Source organism: Dendrobates tinctorius, unplaced genomic scaffold (genome assembly GCF_039654945.1).
Source record: "Dendrobates tinctorius isolate UK_male_01 unplaced genomic scaffold, ASM3965494v1 ptg000285l, whole genome shotgun sequence".
NCBI lineage: Eukaryota > Metazoa > Chordata > Amphibia > Anura > Dendrobatidae > Dendrobates > Dendrobates tinctorius.
Window position 1 is genome coordinate 2,952,973 of NW_027361952.1, and position 17,591 is coordinate 2,970,563.

A 17,591-nucleotide genomic window follows, 5' to 3' on the forward strand; every position below is an offset into this window, starting at 1 on the left:
ACCTTCTATTACCAGTCCATAGAGGGAATCCCATGTACAACCCCTCCTGATTATAATATCTCTTCTGTAATATTCACCTTCAGACCTACACCCATAGATATCTTGACCTATCCTGGTCAGTTTCTACCTGTGCGTCTTATTATAGGGCTTCATTGAGGAGTCTAAAGACAGCCGACACATGAGCGGGGGCGCCATCTCTCAATCAATCTAGGCTGCACTGCAAACCTCCACAAATACGTAGGTGTACAGCAGACTCCAGCTTCAGTGACAGTGCACCCCTGCTTCACACCGGCATTGTGTGCGCATGTGTTGCACTGTTTTTTTTTTACACTGGCTCCAGCACATACACTCAGCTCTTCATTCAGGGTATCATATATCCTGCATCCCCTATTTTTTAGTTTCTTCATAGATTCTGAGAACCCCACTCAGTATATCAGTTTATGTTGTACATTCCCCTGTGATAGTCCATTCAACAGTTGAGGTATTTTCCATCAGGGCTATTGTCGACTGATATTGGTCCCTTATCTAGGTCCATTTTTGTTAGTTTTGGGACGGTCGACGACTGAACGGGGGCGCTAATCTTTTGCTAGTGTACCCACCCCCCGCTGAAAGGAAGGTGTGTTCAAAGACCTAATTCATCTGATCAGACCACCCCTCTTTTAGTTTATCTGCTAGCCCTAAGCACTTTCTGCACTTTTTTCACTCTTGAAGGGTCATTTTTATATATATGTAATAAATGTTACTTTAGGTAAAGGTTATTTACAGCTTACTTCATCATTTGCAACTTTTTGAAATGTCGCAAACTCTTGACACAATTTTACTCCAATACTCTGCTGGAGCACAAAATTTGCCTAATTTTATTTCGGTACAGAACAGCACAAGTGTAATTTTTGAGCAAATTTTTTTCAGCCTTTGTCATGTTTTTAGGTTTGCATCACAATGTCGGTGTGGTTTTTATGCTATAGATGTTTCTGCCTCTTTAATCATTTCACATTTTTACAAAAATTTGCAACGTTTTTACACAATTGAATTTCCGTACCCTAGGAGTGCAATGTTTGTGGGGGAGGGGTTTGTGCCATTGAAGATTAACAGGCAACATTTTAAAGGGTTAAGTTACACCAAATTTGACAAAGATTGTGCAACATTTTTATGAATTTGGGGCAAAATTTGGAGATACTTCTATACCCTTGTCAATATGTTCACAAAATTGCTGCCAAAATTATTAAGAGTTGTCCTCTGAAGTTATCACCTATCCACTACATAGCTGACAGATCAGTGGGGGTCAGACTGCTGGGGCCCCACCAATCAGCAGGAGGCTTTTTCATCATGGTTACAAATGGAGAGGCAGTGGGCGCATGCTCGACTGCTGTTCCATTCATTCCCGGAAAAATTTTGAGTGTAGCGCTCAACAGCCCGGAACATCCAATGAATGGATCTATGGACAGGGATGTGCACTGCACCTCCATTTGAACAGGGAATAAAAGTGCCCCGTTCTGTTGAACGCTGGTGGTTCCAGCACTCGGATTCCATTGATCTGCAGTGGGGAAAATAAGTATTTGATCCCTTGCTGATTTTGTAAGTTTGCCCACTGACAAAGATAGGAACAGTCTATAATTTCAAGGGTAGGTTAATTTTAACATTGAGAGATAGAATATCAAAAATAAAATCCAGAAAATCAAATTGTATAAATTACCATATATACTCGAATATAAGCCGAGATTTTCAGCCCATTTTTTGGGGCTGAAAGTCCCCCTCTCGGCTTATACGCGAGTCATATATGGGGGCATCAGATCATACTGACTCCCCCCGACGTGGTCTCTGCAGCCCCCCCGCTTCTCGCAAGATCTACCTTCCTTCAGCGGTCATGTGGTACTGCTCATTAAAGTCATGAATATCCAAATCTATCATAAAGAGAAGACTGCATGAAGGTAAATACAGAGGGTTCACTGCACGGTGCAAGCCACTCATGAGCATCAAGAATCAAAAGGCTAGACTGAACTTTGCTAAAAAACATCTAAAAAAGCCAGCACAGTTCTGGAAGAACATTCTTTGGATAGATGAAACCAAGATCAACCTCTACCAGAATGATGGAAAGAGAAAAGTATGGCGAAGGCGTGGTACAGCTCATGATCCAAAGCATACCACATCATCTGTAAAACACGGCGGAGGCAGTGTGATGGCTTGGGCATGCATGGCTCCCAGTGGCACTGGGTCACTAGTATTTATTGATGATGTGACACAGGACAGAAGCAGCCAAATGAATTCTGAGGTATTCAGAGCCATACTGTGTGCTCAGATCCAGCCAAATGCAGCCAAACTCATTGGTCGTCATTTCATGCTACAGATGGACAATGACCCAAAACATAAAGTCAAAGCAACCCAGAAGTTTATCTAAGCAAAGAAGTGGAATATTCTTGAATGGCAAAGTAAGTCACCTGATCTCAACCCAATTGAGCATGCATTTCACTTGTTAAAGACTAAACTTCAGACAAAAAGTCCCACAAACAAACAGCAACTGAAAACCACCGTCATGAAGGCCTGGCAGAGCACCAAAAAGAAGGAAACACAGCGTCTGGTGATGTCCATGAGTTCAAGACTTCAGGCAGTCATTGACAACAAAGGATTTTCAACCAAGTACTAGAAATGAACATTTTATTTACAATTATTTAATCTGTCCAATTACTTTTGGTCCCTTTAAAAACAGGGTGGCACATGTTAAGGAGCTGAAACTCCTAAACCCTTCATCCAATTTTAATGTGGATACCCTCAAATGAAAGCTGAAAGTCTGAACTTCAACTGCATCTGATTTGTTTTGTTTAAATTTCATTGTGGTAAGGTCTAGAACCAAAATTAGAAAAATGCTGTCTCTGTCCAAATACATATGGACCTAACTGTATGGGGGGCATAAACTATGGACCATCTTATAAGGTAGCATATGGGGGCATAATCTATGGAACATCTTATGGGGCAGCATATGGGGGCATAATCTATGGGGCAGCATATGGGGGCATAATCTATGCAGCATCTTATGGGGTCATAATCTATGGAGCATCTTACGGGGGCATAATTTATGGAGCATCTTATGGGGGCATAATTTATGGAGCATCTTATGGGGGCATAATCTATGGAGCATCTTATGGGGGCATAATCTATGGAGCATCTTATGGGGGCATAGTCTGTGGAGCATCTTATGGGGCCATATCCTTCATGGAGCAGCATATGGGGCATATATATATCTATGGGGCCATTATTAACCTTTGTGCCGCATTATATGGGGTGCATTTTGTATGGAGCATCTTATGAACTGTATGGAGCATTGTATGGAGCATTATATGGGGCTCCTGATTCAATAGGGGTATTCAAAAACATTTAACCTACTGATGTCTCAATTAATTTTACTTTTATTGGTATCTATTTCAATTGTTGAAATTTCCCAGTAGCTGCTGCATTTTTCACCTTATACGTGAGTCAATATGTTTTCCCAGTTTTTTGTGGCAAAATTAGGGGGGGGTCGGCTTATACATGAGTATATATGGTGTATAAATATATTTGCATTTTGCAGTGGGAAATAAGTATTTGATCCCTCTGGCAAACAAGACTTAATACTTGGTGGCAAAAACCCTTGTTGGCAAGCACAGCAGACTTTTTTTCGTAGTTGATGATGAGGTTTGTGCACATGTCAAGAATAATTTTGGAGCTTTAACTCCCTCCATAAATTTTCTATGGGATTAAGGTCTGGAAACGGGCTGGGCCACTCCATGACCTTAATGTGCTTCTTTTTGAGCCACTCCTTTGTTGCCTTGGCTGTATGTTTTGGGTCATCGTCTTACTGGAAGACCCATCTGTTGTGAGTTCATTTTTCCCTTCACCATTGAGGTCTGATGAACTCCCTCCTCTGGTGAAGGAAGGTAGTGAGGCTGATTACTAAATACATGGGCAGCTAGATGATGACTGGGTGGCTGGAATTGAGGACTGGATATAAGGCTGCCGACGCCCTTCTTCCTGGCTGGTGATTTTCCTGCTGGATTCTAGGAGACCAGTCTGATTCCTGCATCTCAAAGCTAAGTTTTCTGCTCTTCTTTGTACTCCTCAGTTTTGTTTTTGTTTTGCCTTGTTTTTTGGGAGTTCTGCCATCCCCGGCTGGGGGTGAGCTGAACTCCATTTTTGTCTCTGATCTGTTGATATTTTGCTCTGTCTTCAGAATATACCTGAGTGCTGATATAGTCTTTTGAAGCCTAGCGACTTCAGGGACTGTTTTTCCTATCAGTCGGTTGGCTCATTTTGATAGGGTTTTTGCAGATGGCAGACAGCAGCTTTCCTATCCTGTCCTATGTAGTTAGCTTGGGCCCCATCATTTGCTCAACCTATCTTTCTATCTGTGTTAGTGTTTTCATCTTGCTTCACCGTCATTATATGTTGGGGGCTGCCTATTGCTTTGGGGTCTGCTCTGGGGCAGTTTAGTTTTTCCCCTTTCTGTCTTTAGGCTATATAGTTCTCCGGCTGTGATCGAGGGGTCTAGGGCACCGTAGGAATCCCCCACGGCTACTGCTAGTTGTTGTGGATAGGTTCAGGGGTCTGCAATCCGATAGCTGCCAACCTCTCTGGTTTTTCTGGACTTAACTGGTATTTTGTTTTTTCCTCCTTCGGTGACTCATCATAACTGAATCACCAGCCTTACCGCAGATCCTAGGGTACTCAATAGCAGGAGAGAATGGTAAAAAAAAAAAAAAAGTGTCAGAATTTTTTTTTTTGTGTGCATATTTTTTCCTCTATATCTCTGAGGCCGTAGGGGAAATTTTTCTCTCAATGGAGATGAAGCAATTATCTGATCGTGTGGAGCAGCTCGCTGCTGAAGTGCGGGGAATTTCCGCCTATCTTGCTCATTCACATGCTGCTGAACCAAAGATTCCTACTCCTGATGTATTTTGGGGGGATCGGTCTAAATTCTTGAATTTCAAGAATAATTGTAAATTATTTTTTGCCTTGAAGCCTAACTCGTCGGGGAACTCCGCGCAGCAGGTTAAAATTGTCATCTCTGCTGCGCTGCGATCCCCAGGATTGGGCGTTTTCTTTGAAACCTGATGATCCTATTCTGAATAATGTGAACACATTTTTTCAAGCCTTGGGGTTGTTGTATGATGAACCTAATGCTATTGATCAGGCTGAAAAGACCCTGTTGGCATTAAGCCAGGGTCAGGATTCGGCAGAGTTGTACTGTCAAAAATTCCGAAAGTGGGCGGTCCTTACTACCTGGAATGATGGTGCCTTGGCAGCCCTCTTTCGGAAGGGTTTGTCAGAAACTGTAAAAGATACTATGGTGGGATTTCCTGTTCCCTCTGGTCTTGACGATTCTATGTCATTAGCCATTCAGGTGGATCGGCGTTTACGTGAACGCAAAACTACACGAGAGATGTTACCACCTGTTGAACAAATGTCTGAACCTATGCAATGTGATAGAGTTTTGTCTAGGGCGCAACGTCAGGAGTTCAGAATGCGTAATATGCTGTGTTTTTTTTGTGGAGATGCCTCGCATATTATTTCTGTCTGCCCTAAACGAGAGAAACGTTGTGCACACACGTTTTCTGTGGGTGGTGTTCAACCTAAGTTTCTTCTGGCAATTACTCTGATCTGCTCCCTGTCCACATTTTCCGCCAAGGCTTTTGTGGATTCAGGAGCAGCTCTGAACCTGATGGACTTGGATTTTGCTAAACGTTGTGGATTTCCTGACACCTCTGCGGACGCCTATCCCTTTGAGGGGTATTGATGCTACTCCTTTAGCGAAGAATAAACCTCAGTTTTGGACCCAGGTGGTAATGCGGGTCGCCCCAGACCATCAAGAAAATTGCAGATTTTTGGTGTTGCATAATTTGCATGATACCATTGTTCTGGGGTTTCCCTGGTTGCAAATCCATAATCCAGTTTTGGATTGGAAATCTGTGTCTGTGGTGAGTTGGGGTTGTCGCTGTGCCCTTAGTGATGCTCCTGTTTTCTCCACCTCTCCCCAGTCGCATGATGTTCCTGACTATTTGGCTGACTTTTATGATGTATTTAGTGAGAATGAGTCTGCGACTTTGCCTCCTCATAGGAGTTATGACTGTGCAATTGAGCTGTACCCGGGGTGTAAATTCCCCAAGGGTCGGCTTTTCAATTTATCTGTACCCGAGCACGAGGCTATGCGATCCTATATTAAGGAGGCATTGGAGAAGGGTCATATTAGACCATCCTCTTCACCCTTAGGTGCTGGGTTTTTTTTCGTGGCTAAAAAGGATGGTTCATTAATGCCTTGTATTGACTATCGTGCCCTCAACAAAATTACTGTTAAATATCAGTATCCGTTACCCCTGATTTCTGATCTATTCTCCAGAGTTAAAGGTGCTTGCTGGTTTACCAAGCTTGACCTCAGGGGGGCGTATAATCTTATTCGCATTAAGCATGGGGATGAATGGAAGATGGCGTTTAATACTCCGGAGGGACATTTTGAGTACCTGGTGATGCCTTTTGGGCTCACTAATGCCCCTTCTGTCTTCCAGTGCTTCATGAACGATATATTCCGAGACTTTGTGGATAAATTTTTGATTATCTATCTGGATGATATTTTGATCTTCTCCAAGAATTGGGACTCTCATGTGGAACATGTTCGGACTGTGTTCCGGATTTTGAGGGAGAATTCCCTGTATGTCAAGAGATCGAAATGCCTTTTTGGGGTACAGAAGATTTCATTTTTGGGATTTATTTTGTCTCCGTCAACTATTGAAATGGACCCGGCCAAGGTACAGGCCATTTATGATTGGGTTCAGCCCACTTCTTTGAAGGCCCTCCAGAAGTTTTTGGGTTTTGCTAATTTTTATCGGAAATTTATAGCTAATTTTTCTGGTATTGCCAAGCCATTGACGGACTTGACTAGGAAGGGTGCTGATGTGCTGAATTGGTCTCCGGAGGCTGTTTCTTCCTTTCAGGAGCTGAAGCGAAGATTCACTTCTGCTCCGGTTTTGTGGCAACCTGATGTCTCACTCCCGTTTCAGGTGGAGGTGGACGCTTCTGAGATTGGTGCAGGAGCGGTGTTGTCCCAAAAAGATCCTGTGACATCTAAAATGAATCCTTGTGCTTTCTTTTCCCGAAAGTTCTCCCCATCCGAACGTAACTATGATGTGGGGAATCGGGAACTGTTGGCCATGAAATGGGCATTTGAGGAGTGGAGACATTGGTTGGAGGGAGCCAAACACCAAGTTGTGGTCCTTACTGACCACAAGAATTTAATTTACCTGGAGTCGGCCAAGCGCTTGAATCCTAGACAGGCTAGGTGGGCCTTGTTTTTCACACGTTTTGATTTTGTGGTCTCTTTTCTTCCGGGCACTAAGAATGTCAAGGCAAACGCCCTCTCTAGGAGTTTCCTTGCTGATTCTCCTGTTGTGACTAAGCCTGCTACCATCTTAGGCGAGGGGGTAGTTCTTTCTGCCATCTCGCCCGATTTGAGACGTGCTCTGGAAGAGTTTCAGGAGGACAAACCTGAGCGTTGTCCCAGTGAAAAGTTGTATGTTCCTGACCAGTGGAGGAAGAGAGTGATGTCTGAAGTTCATTGCTCTGCATTGGCTGGTCATCCAGGTATTTTTGGTACTAGAGATCTGGTGAGTCGGTCTTTTTGGTGGCCCGCCTTGTCTCATGATGTCAGGAATTTTGTGCAGTCCTGTGAGACTTGCTCCCGGTCTAAACCTTGTTCTCGCTCTAGTGGCTTGTTGATGCCTTTGCCGGTGCCCAGGAGGCCATGGACCCATATTTCAATGGATTTTATCTCTGATATGCCTGTCTCTCAGAGAATGACTGTTATTTGGGTGATTTGTGATAGATTCTCTAAGATGGTCCATCTTGTACCACTCCCTAAGTTGCCATCTTCCTCTGAGTTGGTGCCCTTGTTTTTGCAACATGTGGTTCGCTTGCACGGGATTCCTGAGAACATCGTATCTGACAGAGGAGTTCAGTTTGTGTCTAGATTTTGGAGGACTTTCTGTTCCAAGCTGGGAATTCAGTTGTCCTTCTCCTCTGCATTTCACCCTCAGACCAATGGGCAGATGGAGAGAACAAACCAGACTTTGGAGTCGTATTTGAGATGTTTTATTTCCGCTGATCAGATGATTGGGTTTCATTTTTGCCCTTGGCCGAATTTGCTTTAAATAATAGAGCTAGTTCTGTCACTTTGATGTCACCTTTTTTTTGTAACTTTGGTTTTCACCCTCGATTTTCTTCAGGGCAGGTGGAGCCTTCTGCCTGTCCAGGTGTTGACACTGTGGTGGAGAGAATGCACCAGATCTGGGACCAAGTAGTGGATAAGTTGTCTCTCTCCCAGGAAAAGGCCCAGCGGTTTTCCAACCGGCGTAGGACCGTTGGTCCCCAGTTTAAGGTGGGTGATATGGTTTGGTTGTCATCAAAAAATATCGCTATGAAGGTGGCTTCTCCTAAGTTTAAGCCTAGATTTATTGGACCTTACAAGATTTTGGAGATTATTAATCCAGTCTCTTTTCGTTTGGCTCTTCCTGTCACATTTAAAATTCATAATGTGTTTCATAAGTCCTTGTTGAAGAGGTTTGTTGAACCAGTAGTTCCTGTGGTGGCACCTCCTGACCCTATATTGGTTGAAGGTAACATGGAATATGAGGTAGAGAAGATACTGGATTCCCGTCTGGCTAGACGGAGACTCCAGTATTTGGTTAAGTGGAAGGGTTATGGTCAGGAGGATAATTCCTGGGTCTCTGCCTCTGATATTCATGCCGAAAGATTGGTGCGTGCCTTTCATCGGGCTCACCCGGATCGCCCTGGTGGCATGGATGAGGGTTCGGTGACCCCTCCTCAAGGGGGAGGTACTGTTGTGAGTTCATTTTTCCCTTCACCATTGAGGTCTGATGAACTCCCTCCTCTGGTGAAGGAAGGTAGTGAGGCTGATTACCAAACACATGGGCAGCTAGATGATGACTGGGTGGCTGGAATTGAGGACTGGATATAAGGCTGCCGACGCCCTTCTTCCTGGCTGGTGATTTTCCTGCTGGATTCTAGGAGACCAGTCTGATTCCTGCATCTCAAAGCTAAGTTTTCTGCTCTTCTTTGTACTCCTCAGTTTTGTTTTTGTTTTGCCTTGTTTTTTGGGAGTTCTGCCATCCCCGGCCGAGGGTGAGCTGAACTCCATTTTTGTCTCTGATCTTTTGATATTTTGCTCTGTCTTCAGAATATACCTGAGTGCTGATATAGTCTTTTGAAGCCTAGCGACTTCAGGGACTGTTTTTCCTATCAGTCGGTTGGCTCATTTTGATAGGGTTTTTGCGGATGGCAGACAGCAGCTTTCCTATCCTGTCCTATGTAGTTAGCTTGGACCCCATCATTTGCTCAACCTATCTTTCTATCTGTGTTATCATAGAATCATAGAATCGTAGAGTTGGAAGGGACCTCCTGGGCCATCTGGTCCAACCCCCTGCTCAAAGCAGGATTCGCTAAATCATCCCAGTCAGATGTCTGTCCAGCCTCTGTTTGAAGACTTCCATTGAAGGAGAACTCACCACTTCTCGTGGCAGCCTGTTCCACTCATTGATCACTCTAACTGTCAAAAAGTTTTTTCTAATATCTAATCTGTGTCTCCTCCCATTCAGTTTCATCCCATTGCTTCTAGTCTTTCCTTGTGCAAATGAGAATAAAGTTGATCCTTCTACAATGTGACAGCCCTTTAGATATTTGTAGACAGCTATTAAGTCTCCTCTCAGTCTTCTCTTTTGCAAACTAAACATTCCCAAATCCTGCAACCTTTCCTCATAAGACAGGGTTTGCAGACCGGTCACCATTCTGGTCGCTCTTTTCTGAACTTGCTCCAGTTTGTTGATGTCTTTTTTAAAATGTGGTGCCCAAAACTGGACACAATATTCCAGATGAGGTCTGACCAAAGAGGAGTAGAGGGAAATAATGACTTCACGTGATCTAGACTGTATGCTTCTGTTAATACATCCTAGAATTGCATTTGCCTTTTTTGCTGCTGCATCACACTGTTGACTCATATTCAGTCTGTGATCTATTAGTATACCCAAGTCTTTTTCACATGTGCTGTCACTTAGCCCTATTCCTCCCATTCTATATATGCTTTTTCCATTTTTATTGCCCAGATGTAGTACTTTGCATTTCTCCCTGTTAAAAACCATTCTGTTTGTTGCTGCCCACTTCTCCAGTTTATTTAAATCTTTTTGAATCCTCTCTCTCTCTTCTCTAGTATTAGCTATCCCTCCTAGCTTTGTGTCATCAGCAAATTTAATCAGTTTACCCTCAATTCCTTCATCTAAATCGTTGATAAAGATGTTGAACAATACAGGGCCCAGGACAGAGCCCTGTGGTACCCCACTTGAGACATTCTTCCAACTGGATGTGCAGCCATTTACGACCACTCTTTGGGTCCGATCACTAAGCCAGTTATGAATCCACCTAACAGTTGCCTTGTCCATTCCATACTTAATCATTTTTTCAATAAGGATTGTATGAGAGACTTTGTCAAATGCTTTGCTGAAGTCAAGATATACTATATCTACAGCATTTCCTTGATCCACCCAATCAGTGATACCGTCATAGAAGGAAATTAAGTTAGTCTGACATGACTTATTAGTTACAAACCCATGCTGACTCTGTTTAATCACTTCATTCTTATCCAGGTATTGACATACATGTTGTTTAATAATTTGTTCAAAGATCTTTCCTGGTATAGAAGTCAGACTCACCGGCCTATAGTTACCTGGGTCCACCTTCTTCCCCTTTTTGAAGATAGGAACAACATTTGCTCTTCTCCAGTCTTCTGGCACTTCTCCTGTTCTCCAAGAATTTTCAAAGATTATAGAGAGGGGTTCAAAAATTTCTTCTGCTATCTCCTTCAGTACTCTGGGGTGTAATTCATCTGGACCTGGAGACTTGAATTCATTTAGGCTAGCTAAGTGTTTCCTCACTATCTTTCTGTTTATAGATATCCTGGATTCTTCTATTCCCTTAATAGGACAGTGAATAACAGTTGATGTTACATTTCCTTTCTGAGAGAAAACAGATGCAAAATAGGAATTTAAAAGTTCAGCCTTCTCAACATCCTGTCTTACCATTTCATCATTTTCATCCTGTAAAAATCCTATAGCATCTTTGACTTTTCTTTTACTTTTGACATATCCCCAAAATCCTTTATTATTGCTTTTGACATCTCTTGCAAGCCTCAATTCATTTTCAGCTTTAGCTAATCTGATTTGTGCCCTGCAGGTTCTGCAGACAGCATTATATTCTTCTTTAGATATGCCTCCCTCTTTCCATTTTATAAACATTTTTTTCTTCCTTTTTAGCATGTGCTTAAGTTCTGTGTTCATCCATCCTGGTTTCCTTAACTGCTTCCTATTCTTCCCTCTTTTCGGAATTGTTAACAACTGTGCTTTGAGAATTTCATTTTTCAAGATTTCCCATCCTTCCTGGACATTTTTGTCTTTAAGGATATCCAGCCATTGGATTCCTCCAATTCTCTTTCTGAATCCCTTAAAATCTGCCTTTCTGAAATCTAACCTTGACGTCTGAGTCTTCACAGGTCTTCCGCCTCTAGTTATCCAAAATTCTAAAATAGCATGGTCGCTACCTCCTAGGGTCCCAGCCACTTTTACCTCCTCAACCATTTCATCCCTGTTTATAAGGATTAGATCCAAGGTAGCAGTTCCCCTTGTTTTCTCCCTTACCTTTTGGAAGATAAAGTTGTCAGCAAGAGAGGATAAGAATTTCCTTGACCTGTTAGTTTTGCCTGAGAGAGATTCCCAACAAATGTCTGGATAGTTGAAATCTCCCATGACAACTATGTCATATTTTTTGGAGAACTTGGCCATTTGATGCATAAAGAGTTCATCCATAGCTTCAGCTTGCACAGGCGGCCTGTAGTAAATGCCTACAATGGTGTCCTTTCCATTGTTCTGTCCTTGTATTCTTACCCAAACAGTTTCCACAGAACTCCCAGTCTCTGAAGCTTCAATCTCTGTGCAGATATACGCGTTTCTAACATACAATGCGACACCCCCTCCTCGTTTATCAAGTCTGTTTCTTGCAAATAAGTTGTATCCTTCTAGTCTTGTATTCCAATCATGTGTATTGTCCCACCAAGTTTCAGTGATTCCAATGACATCATATTTCTTTTCCTGTGTTAGTAGTTCCAATTCTCCTTGTTTGTTGCCCATGCTTTGTGCATTAGTATAGAAACATTTTAGTTTGTGATTGGTTTCTCTTTCTCCAATATTTTTATTAATTAGATTCTTTCGTCTTTGTTCTTCCTTTCCACTTCTAATAGCAGAGTTCTCAATAGCATTTGTCAGGTGTATGGCTTTTTCTGGTCTTTTGCTTCCCTTCCCATGTTGTTCTAGTTTAAAGCTCTCCTTACAAGTGTAGCAAGGCGACTTCCAAATACATGCTTACCAGTCTTCGTAAGGTGCACCCCATCTCTAGCAAGTAGTCCATCGTATAAGTAGTTCACTCCGTGATCCAGAAATCCAAATCGTTGCTGACGGCACCATCGACGTAGCCAGTTGTTCACCTGCAGAATCTTATTCCACCTCCTTGTTCCATGGCCATCCACTGGAGGATGGAAGAGAAGACCACCTGCGCTCCCAGTTCTTTCACTTTCTTGCCTAAGTCTTCAAAGTCTCTGCAGATGGTTTCCAGGTCGTTTCTTGCAGTGTCATTTGTCCCCACATGTAGTAGCAGGAATGGGTAGTCATCTGTAGGTCTGAAGAGTCCTGATATCCTGTCAGACACATCTTTAATTTTTGCACCTGGAAGACAACACATTTCTCTTGAAGTAATATCCGGTCTGCAGATAGCGGCCTCAGTTCCTCTCAACAGGGAATCCCCCATGACCACCACTCTCCGTTTCTTCTTCACAACATTTTTCTTTCTCCATCCAGGAGGACTCTGAAGGCGTACAAGGTTGCTGCTTGTTGGCAAAGTCTTATCCTGATGTATTTCTTCATTGTTTTCCTGCGTGAGAGCCTGGTACTGGTTTCTGAGCAGTATGGGTGCTGACTGCCTCCTGATCCTCCTGCTTCTCTGGGTCACATGTCTCCATTCCTCTGTTTCTTCAGGTGCACTTTGAATTTCTTCTCTTTCTGTAACATGAAGAGATAATTCTGCTCTGTCCAAGAACTCTTCACCTTCCTTAGTTAGTTTTCATCTTGCTTCACAGTCATTATATGTTGGGGGCTGCCTATTGCTTTGGGGTCTGCTCTGGGGCAGTAGTTTTTCCCCTTTCTGTCTTTAGGCTATATAGTTCTCCGGCTGTGATCGAGGGGTCTAGGGCACCGTAGGAACCCCCCACGGCTAATGCTAGTTGTTGTGGATAGGTTCAGGGGTCTGCAATCCGATAGCTGCCAACCTCTCTGTTTTTTCTGGACTCAGCTGGTATTTTGTTTTTTCCTCCTTCGGTGACTCATCATAACACCCATCCATGACCCATTTTTAATGTCCTGGTGGAGGGAAGGAAATTGACACTCAGGATTTTACAGTACATGGCTCCATTCATTCTCCCATTGATGTGGTGAAGTAGTCCTGTGCCCTTAGCAGAGAAACACCCCCAAAACATGTTTCCACCGCCATGCTTGACAGTGGGGACAGTATTCTTTGGGTCAAAGGAAACATTTCGCTTCCTCCAAACACGAGTGGAGTTAATGCCACAGACCTCAGTTTTTGTCTCATCTAACCACAGAACCTTCTTCCAATCACTCACAGAATCATCCAGGTGTTCATTGGCAAACTTCAGACATGCCTGCACGTGTGCCTTCTTGAGCAGGGGGACCTTGGGGCACTGGAGGATTTTAAACCTTTACGGCGTAATGTGTTACCAATGGTTTTATTAACACCTCATTTATCACCATGACTTATGCAGAATGACAAGCTCAGCTCTGCTACATCGGTATATAAGACAAATGAATAAATGGGAATAAAAGACACATTTGGTAAAAAGACACAGCCCCTCTGCAGGAATAGGAAATTCTTGTAATTTTTTTTTTTTTTTTTTAATTTCCAAGAGAAAGGTTATAACATGAATATATTACAAAGAGCAATAACAGACGGACATGTCAGACAGCGGACATAGACACATGCACGTAGGTCATCAAGATCACCGCTACATCCTTCTTCACATTAAGAGTGGGGTCAGCCATACTAACCGGTCCGCATTCAGTACCGCATCCCCTACTGTCTCTACTTTGCAGGAAATTAATGGACTGAACACACACAAAATTGCTTAAAGAGATGTTACAGTCATCAAATGATTTTGTATTACTGACCCCTTTTTCCCTTTAGGGACACATTGGATCCGATTTATGAAACTGTCCGAGATCATGGCTGCCTGTGTTGCCCATAGCAACCAATCACAGAGCTGCTTTCATTTTTTTTTCAAGAGAATATAAAATGAAAGCTACATTCTGATTGGTTGCTATGGGCAACAAATAGTGATGTCTTTTTTGCATCTTTACCAGCCTTAGAGGGGAGTGTACAAGACACTGTGGTCCCCTTTTTTTTGATAAGTGTTAGGGACATGAATATGTAACTTACTAATATCAGTATGGCAGGTTCTCCTCCTGCACTTGTTAGCGTACCCTTCCTCACAGACTGCACAGCTCTAGTGTTCTCAAAATGGCCACTGATGGAGGAGTATGTGACCAGACCTGGTCTAGTCACATGCTCCTCTGGAAGCAGCCATTGCTTAGAACTGGGCATTCTGTGAGGAGGTCGTCACTGACAAGTATAGGAGGAGAACCTATAATATTTATATATTAGTAAGTGCCACAAAATCGTGTCTCCATCATACTTGCTAAAAAAAAAAAAAGATAAGCTGGACGATACCTTTAATTGTGTGCACTTACCCACTGAGTCTTCATAGGCGGAGGCAATACACACAACTCATCCAGTCACTCAACTGAAAATTACTGGCCCATATGTATTAATTAGATGGCTGTCAGCCAAGCGATGGTTCGGCCAGCAGCCCACACACAAGAGCACTCATCTGGCAGAGCGCTCCTGTACCCTCTATGAGAGGGATGCCACCAGCCATGTTTGGTGGCGGTGTCTCTGTGAGAACAAAAGGATCGGCAGTCCGGAATCGGATACGCCAGATCAATAGCTTCCCTGATCATAGATGGTCAGGCACCTCCACACACATTCCACTGCTTCAATAACGGCAGGTTTGGCCATCATTAATCTAATGTATATGGCAGGCTCGATAATACAGTCTAGGCAGTCTGAAGATGTGCCAAAGTCATCACAGCAGTGCACGTTGTGTGATAAATTAGCAGCATTTTGCTGAAACCTTGGACACTTGGTCACGTTTTAGTCCATAAGCTTGAGTATCACATCTGGAGCATGTCACAGATAAACGTGGCACATTTTCAGACTCACCAAATCCAATGATTGTATATAGCGTACAGACACCAGCAGAACAAACTATATACGGACTGGTATGTTCCTTTTAGTCTTACTGTAAACTTTGGTCTATTATCACTCAATACAAGAACTGGGAAGGTGAAGAAAACAACCCCAGTTTATTTAGCAATTGACATTAAAGGGGTTATCTGGGACTTTTGTATTTTCTTTTTTCTTATTGGGCTAAGAACTTACAGGCAAGTAGTTTCCATCTACTTGCCCGTTCTGCCCGACGTTGATCTATGCCAGCTCTCCTCTCATTTGACCTCACGGCAACCGAGCACTTCTTCCTCTTCCGCTCTGTCGACAGGGCATCACTGCTAACGTCATGCTGATTGACAGCCAGCTCCCAGTAATTAGGCAGCGGAGAGCCGACTGTCAATGAACATGACATCGGCAGTGACGCCCCGTCAACAGAGCAGAGCGGAAGAGAAGAAGCTGCTCTGTCAACATGACTTCACCAGAAGCCACATAATTCTTGGCAGGAGCAATTTGTGACTGCTCTGATCTGGCAGAGATTGGCGCCAAGCAGGTAGGTAGCAACGCCTTGCCTGTAAGTTCTTAGTCCCGTAAGAAAAAAAATACAAACATCCCGAATAACCTCAAGTGCATTCCCATCATATAACCATTGGGGGCAACTATAGATACTCACTTGGAATGGTGTCAGTTTACCGTCTACATTTGGAGGCTACATCTGTCCTACAAAGATCGGGGTATGAGGTTTACATTCCAATAGACATAAATGGAAATTTGCACAAGTGCTCGAAACACACACTTTAGCGACAGGTGAATGTCACACTGTGGTGTTGCAAAATTCACACTGCATCAGATCACACGCACTGACTGACCAACTCGGTGTATGGCCATTCTTAACTGTATGATGTCCATGAAGAGCCAACATTTTCTCATCTTCTAATTATGGTTGGGTGTAGGCTATTTCCTGTTTGGCTATCGCTCCGAACACCCTCAAAAGGGAGAAAACGCGATGTGTATGGGTCAAGGATCCGATTAAACAAAACTCCTCTAACATTATTACAACTTTCGTCCACACTTTGCTACTAGGTCAAGTGGAGGTCCAAGCCAAAATGAGGTCAGAACGGAGCATGGAAAGTATAAAGGATGATACTTCTCATAAGTATCTTATATAGGTAATCATATAATAAGTAATCATATATTGGATGATGCTTATAATCAGTTCTGACAAATGCAGAATTATAACACTTAAGGCCCCACAGGACAACAAATCATTGGCGAGGGCCTGTGTGAGCACCAGTTACCTTCATATCAAATTGTAGAAAAATCTACAAAACTAGGTTATTCTCCTGATATTTATCCCATATATCTTGGCTTTTGACTTTGGTCCTTTTTTTTAATCAGTTACCATAAATATGGAATATTTTACTAGGTGTGGATGTCACTTTTCTCCTGAATCTGGTGTACTTTTTCTTTTATTCCCACGCCTTCCCATTTCTAAGATATAGCTCCTTTTTTGTCCAGAAAGACATGGTCTTAAACTCTTCACTAAGGGCATTTTGAGGTCCACATTCACTTGGGATAAAAAGACTAGCTTTATATACGGTGAAGAGGAGACAATTTCTCGAGCACAGAGAAAAAGAAAAAAATTGGGTATATTGAATTTCAGCACACTCAACCCTGTGTCTGCAGGGAAGGTGTCGGACAGTGTTTTGGGTACTTCATTTATTTTTTTTTTTACAGAGGCAGTATATCGCCTCGAAACATAACAACTGACAACATAGCAGGTCAATTTGTGCTGATTTAGCTACATTTACATGGAGGAATCGTTAGCGTTGTGTGGATGAACATTTGTTACTATGATCTTTGGTCTCAAAATTTGCATCATCGTTGGCAGCACATCCTAGTATGCACAAGAGGGCGCACCGCCAATAATTGATTATTATGCCAGCATACAAGATGCAATCTGTTGACATAGGAGAAGTTCCTTGTTGAGTGAGGAGACACGGGTAAAGAAGGGGAATGAGTGTCCATCTTCCAATTATGGGCCAGACAAAAACTGGGCTTCAGTCTCCTTCCAATTATCATGTAGGGCATGTGTTTAGAGAGGTCAGGAGAATTTGCGGTCAACCGGCTACTGTCGACGGTGTGTGGTTAACACAAGTTACAGT